This window comes from Dioscorea cayenensis, chromosome 6, assembly GCF_009730915.1.
Source record: "Dioscorea cayenensis subsp. rotundata cultivar TDr96_F1 chromosome 6, TDr96_F1_v2_PseudoChromosome.rev07_lg8_w22 25.fasta, whole genome shotgun sequence".
Taxonomy (NCBI): Eukaryota; Viridiplantae; Streptophyta; class Magnoliopsida; order Dioscoreales; family Dioscoreaceae; genus Dioscorea; species Dioscorea cayenensis.
This window is the reverse complement of record NC_052476.1, coordinates 6,370,117-6,380,871: the sequence shown is the minus strand read 5'-3', so window position 1 is coordinate 6,380,871 and position 10,755 is coordinate 6,370,117.

Sequence of the window (10,755 nt, the reverse complement as noted above, 5' to 3'; positions counted from 1 at the left end):
AGCATGCAGGGGAAAAAGTAAGGAAAATTTCAACACCGAATAAGAAAAATCATTGCTCTTGCCAAAAACTCGAATAAAAAGATCAACAATTCGAAATCGTGTAAGTATGTGTAAACTCACTCATATCAACCCAACGTATACTACTCAAAACTCTAAGTTAGAGGGACTTATTTATGTACAAAAAGAATGAAAAGAAATGGTAGTAGCTTTACACATCCTCTAAGGTAGCCCTTTCCGAAGCGGCCGCTAGGGTGGCCTTCGCACTTTCTAGGCGGTAGCTGATAAGTGCTTGTGCGATATGAATGTGAAGCATTCTTTCCTTATGTTAAGCATTACCTTTCTCGGGGTTTTACACTAATATGTGTGTTTTTATGTTACTTTTATACATGTACGGTTGTGAGGCCGATTATGAAGGAAAGAAGCTAATGTGGATCATAATGCACCGATTTTGGAGGAAATCTTGCTAAGGTTCAAACGCGAAGACATAGGTCGGGTGTGAGATGTTAGAGCGTGTGCCAACCTCCTCGTATTTGAGTTAGCATAACCATTTGGAGGGGCACAAGAGTAGTCATACTCAAGCATTCCGACTTATGCATATAGAACAAGATCTCCACCAACTTTTCCATCATTGAAGAAGCAAAGCGATCCACGACGTGAACGTGTGCTCATTTCCGTTACCTCGATGAAAGTATGAATTTCCACACGCCTGTGTGAAAAATCCATAGGGGTGTCCACAGGGGCGTGTGGATCCCCGATTCCAGCCTTATTTAAAACCGATTCAGCCCCGATTTCAGCATTCTTTTCTCCATCTTTTCCCCAACTTGAGAGAGGGCTTCGGCTAGGGTTTTGAGAGATATTGGCTAGGGTTTTGGGGAGGTTCTACGGCTTCAACATCGTCATCTCTTTGGAAGAAGTTTGGTAGGGGAGCTTCCATCAAGGCGTATCATATACCGGACAAGGGGATCTTTAGACGACGAGTAGAGGACTTTCCACAAGACCATAGACACGACTATCGAGGGGGTTTTCTATGGATTAATTGCTTTTACATTCTATTTCTTTGATTGTACTTAGCTCCATGGAGAGCTAAACCCCTAGTGGCTACTTGGGTATTTGTGAACCCTAGGATGTACTCATTTCTTTGAATCTCTTTATAATGCTTTCAATTAATTGATGTTTAGTGTGAGTTCCAAACTTGAATGTTTGATTGTGTGAATACTCCCCTAGAGTGACACTAGGGTTGAGAGTTCTTGTTGGTAACCTTGTGAGTGGGTGACACACAACGAGTGTTAGACAAAGCTAGGTTGGAGAGGGTTGAGAGGGTGAGTTGAGAGGTACAGGAGCGTCCCCTTTCCCCTCCGATGTGTTAGATTCTACCTCCGTTGCTCGAGTTCTTTGCGGCCACAATAGAGTGAATGGTCTAAGGCATGACCTTCCACTGGGGCTTAGTTGCGGGTGCAACGGAGTGAAGCGCATAAGTGATCTTACTATCTAAGGCTTAATTATGGTTAGGGACCTTCCACCTGGACCAAAGGGTTAGGTCTACAATTAGGAAGAGATTTATCACTTGGAATCACTAGAACTTATTGCAATTCTATGCGAGTGCGAGGTTGAGAGGTTATTCAATCTCTCCTCCGGGACATGTATAGAGTTAGGCATAGTTGATCTTAGATTTGGGACTATGTAATTAAGGATTTCTACGACTCACTTACATTGATTAGAAGGCATAATAGAGGATTCTTGCACTTGAAATGATTGTCCTAGGTGGAGCAATATCCGGGTACCCCATCTTTATCGATTGTCTTACCTTCTTCTTTACTTGTGCTCTCTTACTTGTTGTTCTTACTTCTGAGAATTGAATCATTGTCACACATATCACTATTCATCTTTCACATTGCTAAGAAGAGAATTAAGTGTTTTTATTCCCTACTCCCAGTGGATACGATACCCGCTCATCCGGGATTATTACTTTGACAAACCCGCGCACTTGCGGGATATACGCAAGGGCACCTTGTCAGTAGCTCTTTCTACAGGGGTAGTAGCTTTCACTCATCCCATGAGATAACTCTTTCTCTCATTAGGGTATAAATAGTGTCCGACTTATGAGAGAAGCTTCATACTTCATGGGTGGTAGCTCTTTCCACCCCCAATGCGCAAACAACACAAGCATATTCTTTTCTTTTTCTTTTCTTTCAACCATTTTTTTCCACAACAATTAAAGCAAGAAACAAACTAAACTAGTCCCTTAAACAATGAACTTGAGTTTCACAAAGTTTAATGAGCAAGTAGTGCAACGAGTGCCAATCGGGCAAAAATTCCAAAAAATCCAAGTAAAAACTAGAGCATAACAAAATTCAATGTTAAAAATTCTCCTAAACTTAAGAATACAACCATTGCAACTAAGGTGAACCGCCATTGGCTACATGAGCATATACAAAAAAACATATGTATAGAACATGTGTAAAGTGAACTCTCCCCCACACTTAAGATGTACATTGCCCTCAATGTACGCATGCAAGAACAATAAAAAGTATAACACTCAAAAGCATATTTGAAGGTGAACAATTGAAACAATATTCCCCTAAACTCGTAATGGTATGCTTGATGCAGCTATATTCATTGAGAGTTGAGTTCCAATGGGCTGTAGAGCACACACGGTCATGTGAATGTCACATTGACCGTGTCCATGACAAGTCCTCAAATTCTATACTCACAAGACCATCTGCACGTATATACAAGGGGGTTCAGTAAAGCTCAACAAAAACAAACTAAACTCGAGTATATAAAGGTAAAGCAATGAAATATAACTAAAAATAACTAAAAATACAAGATAAACTCAGAAGGAAAATCCTTTATGAGTAGCACAATTACAAAATATAATGCTGAAATGAAATACGAAAAGTAGGAACAAAGAAAAGTAAAGACGCCTCAAGCGTCAGTGTTTGGTGCTATCCCTGCTCCTACTGCTTGTGATGAAGATGATGCTAGTGGATCTGTCAGCGCTGCTGGAACTGGTGATGATGTTGCCGGTAATGCCTGAGGGGTACAGGGTCTCATCACGAAGGGAGAAGTCGTGTCTCGCTTTAGTAAATGCTATAATATGTGGAGACCCGCTATTACCTCAGTGCGGTTTGCGACCTGTATAGCGCGAATCTCGACCAGATCTGCCTGTAGTACCCCCACAGCACTCTCGAGCTTCTCAAATCAATCATGGGCTCGAGTGGGAGAGAATTTACGCAGGGGCGGTGGTTCCTATGCTATGGGGGTACCTCTATATGTACCTACTCTGTTTGTGGTTGAAGCAATGGCTGTGACTCCTCTGCTGTGTCACCATCGGCTATCCCTAGAGCGGGTGTAACCAATACATACACTACCGGCCTGTATTTGCGCACCATTCCCATCAATCACACTATCTCTATGCCTAGGGGACTAGGTACAATCATCTTCTTGGCCCCACGAATGCCGTCCAAAACACCCAGCCTCATAATGAGTTTGGTAATGTAGGGACTAGAGAAGAGCACTCCTACCCTGGCGTACTATCCCTGATGATGCAGGTACTCTGCTATAATGTGTCCCAGGTGGAGTGGCATGCTCTGTACCATCAAGTAGAGATAAAGCAACTCCTGGCGGCTGAGTACACCGGTGCTATCACCACGGCCATTCACCGACATGTTCAACACGGCATGAAGATAACAATATACAGGTCGGGAAAGACATGTGGCCTTGGACAGCCCCGGCTCATACTATCCCTGGCCACAAAGTGCTCCATATGCACGCTAAGGAGTCAGACTGCCCAGATAATCGGTCGATAACTACTCATACTCCTCAGTGTGAATGTAGGCCTCATCGTATAGACCCAGTCTAATAGAGAAATGTGTGACGCTTATACTATGGTACCGACAGAACGCTCTGAATTGAATCACATCTATGCTGTCAAAACTGGAGTATGATCTGTCAAACTCGAATGATGCAAGTACCTCCAGTGTCAAAATACAAATGGCCGGCTCACGAATCAGTAACAGACGGGGCCAACTCCCCACGGTAAGCAACTGCTCAACATCATCCGCCATGTCATCGGCCAACTGAATCTCTCTAAACATACTCAAGTCCGGGAATTATGTCTAACCAAACTTAAGCTTCGCTAGTCACTCAAACCGAGCCTGATGCTCGAGAATAGCAAATTCCATGTGTTCTGGCTCTGGAGAATGCTCTCTGGTACCCTTGCCTGCTTCTTCTTTGATCTGGGTGTCATACATGCATGAATTGAAAAGAAATTAATCAAATAAACTCAAAGATTCACTACTGCAGAAATTCACACGGCCATGTGGAAATTCCACATGCCCATGTGGATCCACGGGGCGTAAAAGCCGCACGGCCACTACGCAAGAATCCATGAAATACATAAAAACATCGCTCATAACTCACTCTAAAACGCACACCAACCATTTTAGCTTGCAAACGAAGCAGCACTCACCAGTTCAATCGAGTTAAATCAAATATGGAGAAAGAAAAGATGGAATGAGGGTTTACCGACAAGATAAAGATGAAAAACTCAAAAATGGCCAGAAAACTTAATTGAAACCCCTCTAAATCGACGGTGAGAAGTCAGGCGAGTGCAAGGATGTGTTTTATGAGTGTTTTGGAGTGAATAGATGAAAAGGCACAAGAGATTTATAAAGAAGAATTGAGGCCTTTTGAGTTCTGAACATCCACCGGGCATGTCGAAATTACCCACACCTGTGTGACTCCACAGGGGAGCTTCAAAGGGCATAACTTACCTCTGAACCCATCCACACAGGCGTGTGGAAATTTCCCACGCGCGTGTGGCCGACCCAAAGGAGCACCCACACACCCCTGTGGCTTCTCTGTCCAACTGAGAATTGTTCTAAGTGTTCCACATGCCCTTGTGGAAATTTCACACGGACGTATGGATCTTCATAGTGGTACTCACAGGGGCACTCACACACCCATTTGTCTTTTCGAGATGGATGACAAGTCTCTGCAGAGTTTCACACAGGCGTGTGGAAATTACTCACGCCCCTGTGTAACTCACAGGGTCATCCACAGGGGCAGACACATGCCCTGTCTCTTCTTAGGATAGAGCTTTGAACTTTACAGAGAAACACACGCCTGTGTGGAAATTACCCATGGGCGTGTGACCATCATAAGGTCGTTCATAGGGGCAGACACACGCCCTGTGTCATCTGGGGATGAGCTCTGAACGGAGAAACATGCCCGTGTGGAAATTACACATGGCCATGTGTCTTCTCTGGATGACTTAAAAAAATTATAGACTCTGTAGTAAATTTTTACACACTCATACATACTCAGAGAGCCTGCCTAGACATTGGAAAAATCTGAACAGAGAATCATGCAAAACACGCTCAAATGACCAAGAAACTTCACCAATGACAATTAAGCACACAAAAACAACAATAATCCAGAAGGAAAACACAGCAATCACATGTAAAAATCAAGTCACCAACATTCAAAGCCTTATTCATGCAAAAACTAAACTAAAGTCTAGAAAACAATAAAGACTTGGGTTGTCGAGCATGAAGTGCTTGCTTAACATCACTAAGCTTGACGTACCTGACCTTACTTCACGTAGGCTCATAGATGAAGGTTTCCCCTCTTACCCATAACTTGAAATCATGATGAGCATAATCTTTTCAAGGTAGAGAGGGAGTTGACGAGCATGTTACCACATGAGGTTATGCCACCCTTACTCTGTTCTTGCACATCCCGCATTAGCCTTGGGACTTTTCTTGTGACGTCTCCTTGTTTGTTTCATCTTCTGGATCATCTTCTTCATGATCCTGGGGTAGATTGAACCTTATCCTCTAGACCGAGCATCAAAACTTCTTCATTCTCCACCTCTTGGTCTAGTAACCCCTCGTACGGGTCCAGACACATCATTTCCTGCATATATTCATCTATTAGTTCATCGGTAGTGTCAAGAAAGTAAAAGTATCATCAAAGTATAGAGAATGTCTCGTGGCTTCGGCGAGGCGATATGTAAGCTTGTCATCCCTAACTCGTAAAGTCAACTTCCCACCGTCCATGTCTATAAGGACCTTGGATGTGCACAAGAATTACCTCCCAAGTATCAATGGGACATCAACATCCTCATCAACATCCAACACTACAAATTCCATAGAAAATATGTACTTGTCAACTTTTACAAGTACTTCTTCGATGATGCCCTCGGATGTCTAATCGTGCGGTCTACCAATTGAAATGTCATCCGAGTGTGCCTAGGCTCTGCCAAGCCTAGCTTTTGGAAGAATATATAAGGCATGACGTTGATACTAGCCCCTGAGTCCGCCATGCCTTCTCCTCACCCAAATTGCTAATTTTGCACGGAATGATAAAGCTCCCGGGGTCCTTCATCTTGTTCAGTATATTCTTTTGCAACATTGCCAAACATGAAGTATCTAAGATCACAAATGTACTGTCCTCCAACTTCCTCTTGTTGGTCAAGAGGTCCTTAAGAAACTTTGCAAAGCGAGGCATTTGAGATAACACCTCCACAAATGGGATGTTGATATGCAACTACTTGAGCAGACCCAAGAACTTCTTGTATTGCTCATCATTTTGGTCGTTCTTCAATCTTGAAAGATAAGGGATTCTTGGCTTGTAGGGTGGGGTTGCGACCCCCTTCTCTTTTGCTGTCTCCTTAACCTCCACGATCTCGGGTGCTTCAATATTGGTCTTCTCACTCAAGAGCCTACCCTCAACTTCACGACCACTTCTCAAAGTGATCACCTTCACATGTTCTCTTGGGTTTGTTTCGGTTTTACTAGGCAAGCTTCCTTGAGGTCTCTCTGATAATGACTTTGTAATCTGACCCACTTGATTCTCTAAATTGTGCAATGACGCAGTGTGGTTGTAAAGTGTAGCTTTAACAGATTGAAACCTTATATCTGATAATTGGATGAACTTGGTCAAAACTTTCTCTAGATCGGTCATCCAGGACTCCAAGCCTGAAACTTGATTTTCCATGTTCGAGGCTTGTTATTATTGGAAACCAGGTAGTACCATAGCCTTTTGTTACCCAGATGTACTCTATGAAAGATTCTGGTGGCTCCTCCAACCCGGATTGTATGTGTTGCTATATGGATTCCCTTGGCCTCTCATCGCATTCCCTACAAAGTTAAATTGCTCCACGGAGGATGTACCGCCAATAGTTATCGGGTAATTAGATGGAGCATGTCCTCCTCCACATCCATTACAACTCGTTATGACCGCCAATCTAGGAGAAGTTAGAGTATCTAACTTCTTGCTCAATGACTCCACTTGGGCTGCCAACGACGTAACCGCATCAATCTCATGGAGGCCACCCACTTTCTTCTTCTCTCTTGCATTCCATTGGTAGTTATTCAAAACCATTTCTTCAATCAATTGCCAGGCTTCTTCGAGGGTCTTGTTTCCCATTGTACCTCCCGCGGTGGCATCTAGAAGTTGTTTGGTGCTTGAGTTCAACCAGTTGTTTGGACACTTCCACAAGAGGTCCTTGAATCATTCCCAAGTCTCAAACAAGGATTCAAGCTCCATATGAACAAATGAAGATATCTCATTATGAAGCTTTGCCGATTTTCCTGGAGGGAAATACCTTGCAAGAAAAGCTTCGACCATTTTATTCCATGTTGTGGTGGAAGCTCTTGGAAATGAATAAAGCCACTATTTGGCTTTTCCTTTCAATGAGAATGGGAAAGATTTCAAGCAAATTGCATCATCAGAAACCTCATTTATCTTCAACATGTCTCACACTTTAAGGAAGTTCTCAATATGGTTGTTTGGGTCTTCATTGACTAACCCATTAAATTGTGATGACTGTTGAACCATTTGAATGAAAGATGGCTTTAACTCAAAATTTTTTACTACTACCTGTGGCCTAACAATGCTCAATTGTGTCCCATACTTTCAAATTGAATGAAAGAGGTCTAAAAAAATCTGAAAGTGTTCTTTGTTGCCCTTCTTGTTCAACCATATTTTCAAATTCTTCGACCTCTGTTTCAGCTAGATGATTCTGTTCTTACACAGGGTCTTTACCCCTCCTTCAAAGTGTTCGTTCAAGTTTAGAATCGCATTCAACGAATGTAAAAGGGTTCCTGATAAGTGCTTGTGTATTAGTAATATGAAAGTATTATTTTCTTATGATGAGCATTACTTTTCTTAGATTTTAACGCTAATACATGTGTATTTGTGTTCTTTTGTACATGTAGGGTTGTGGAGACAAATATAGAAGAAAGAAGTGAAAGTAGATTGTGAGTGCACTTAGTTGATGAAATCTTGGAGTGAACAAACGTGAAGACACAAGTTGTGCTCAAATACATGTGAGTGTGTTCCAACCTCCGTTATGCTCAACAAAATATGTAAATTGGAGGGGCACAAAGGCAGTCATACTCATGTGTTCTGACTTATACAAAGCTAGCAAGATTGTTGTCAAATGTGCTTTTATTTGAAGATGCAACGCAATCTACATCATAGACGTGTGCCAGTTTATGTTGCCTTGATGAAGAGTGTGGATTCAGGAGTATTTTGGTGGAGTACTGTAGTAGGTTACTGTAGCAAATCAATGTAGCAATTTACCATAGCAGTTATTGTTCACAGGCCGTAGAAAATCGATTTACTAGAGATTTACACGAGCGTGTAGAAATTCCACGGCGTGATTTATCCTACCTCTATGTTACAAGAGTTCTTTGCGGTCACAACAGAGTGAAGTGCTAAGAGACAAATTCCGCTGGGGCTTAGTTGTGCAAGCAACAGAGTGAAGCATTAAAGTAATCCTTAGTATCTGGGGCTTAATTATGACTATGGCTCTTTTGCCTTGGCCAAATGGTTAGATCTATTTTAGGGAATAGGATTTATCACTTGGAATCCCTAGATCCTAAAGCAACCTAGCATAGTGTGAGGTGTCGAGATTGAGAGATTTCTCCACTGGGGCATAGTGTAGGGTTAGTCACGATTGACCTTAGGTAGTGTTTGGATTGAGGGAGTGATCCCCAAGGCATGGGGATCACTCCCACTTTTGGTGCATACCCATGTTTGGGTATGCACCAATAGGATTGGGGATGGGAATGAGGGGGGGCTTCATCCCCTCAAAACCCATATTGCTCATGCCCCCAAAAATTGGGGGCATGAGCATTCCTTCCCTTTTTGCCTTTTCTAATTATCAATATACCCTTATTAAATAAAAAAATTATTTCTATAATACACCCCATACATGTTATAATTAAATCATTTTTTAATTAAATACATCCTATAATTAAATTAATTTATGTCATTAAAATATTTAATTAGTATAATTAAATAAAAATATTTTTAAACATTTATTAATCATAATTAAATCATAATTAAAATAGACTTCAAATTTTTTTTAGGAAAGTAGAAATTTTGTCCATTTTAATTTTCATGAAACCGTAGTTAAAATATATATTTCATTAAATATTTAATCATAAAAATAAAATTGGATAATAGTTAAATGGATTAATTATTTTAATAATCATAATAAAACATATAATAATTAAATTAGACTTTATTTAAAATATTTAATTATAATAATAAAAATGAATAATTTTGTTTAAATTATTTTATAAATTAAAAAATTAATTATTCTTAAATATAATTAACTTTGGTACTATACTATGTAATATTATTCATTTACATTAAAGGATATAAAAGTAATTTTACATGATTTCTCTTTCTTTTTTTTTATTCCCACTTTTTATTCCTTCCAACCAAACACTATCTTCATTCCTATCCCTATACTTTTATTCCCATCCCCAATCCCCATCCACCACTCCCATTCTCATTCCCATGCCTATTCCATGAACCAAACGGAGGGTTAAGTTTTAGACCATGTGTTTAAGGATCTTCACGAATCATTAAGCATTAGTTAGGGAATATAATGATTGGTTTTGCACTTGAAACAATAGTCTTACGTGAGCAATGTCCAGGTACCCCATTTATCGTCGATTGCCTCTTCTATCTTTTATTTGCGCCTCCTTCTTTTTCTTGTTTCTATCTGCATTAATTCTTATTCACATCATTATCAATTCATCTTCAATCTAGTTAAATAGCAATCTTTGTGTTTCTAATACTATTCCTTGTGGATTTGACTACCTACTAACCGGGGTATTATTACTTTGACAAAGCCATGCACTTGCGGTACATAAACAAAAGGGAGTTTGTCAGTTCACTCAGGTCATAACCTAGAGCTGCAACCAAAAAAAAAAAATCAAAACGATGTAAGAATAAGAGAATGTGAAATAGAACAAATGATGAATAGCTAAAATAGCAAAGTGCAAAGTGTTTCTAAAATGCCTATTCCCCGGCAACGGTGTCAAAAACTTGACACACCTTTTTGCGTGTGAACTGCAAGCGCACGGGTTGTCGAAGTAATAATACCATGGTGAGTGGGTAGTCGTATCCACAGTGAATAGTAATCAGAAACACAAAGATTTCTATTTAACTAGAATGAAGATGAATTAATAGTAGTGTGAACAAAATCAATGAAAATAGAAATAAGAAAAGAACAAGGAGGAGCAAATAAATGATAGAAGAGGCAATCGACAAAAATTGGGGCACCCGGACATTACTTACCCTAGGACTATTGTTTCAAGTGCAAGACCAACCATTATGTTTCTCAATTGATGCTTAATAAATCGTGGAAATCTTAAAACACACGGTACCAAACCTAAGGTCAACCGTGACTAACCCTACACTATGTCCCCGTGGAGAAATCGCTCAGTC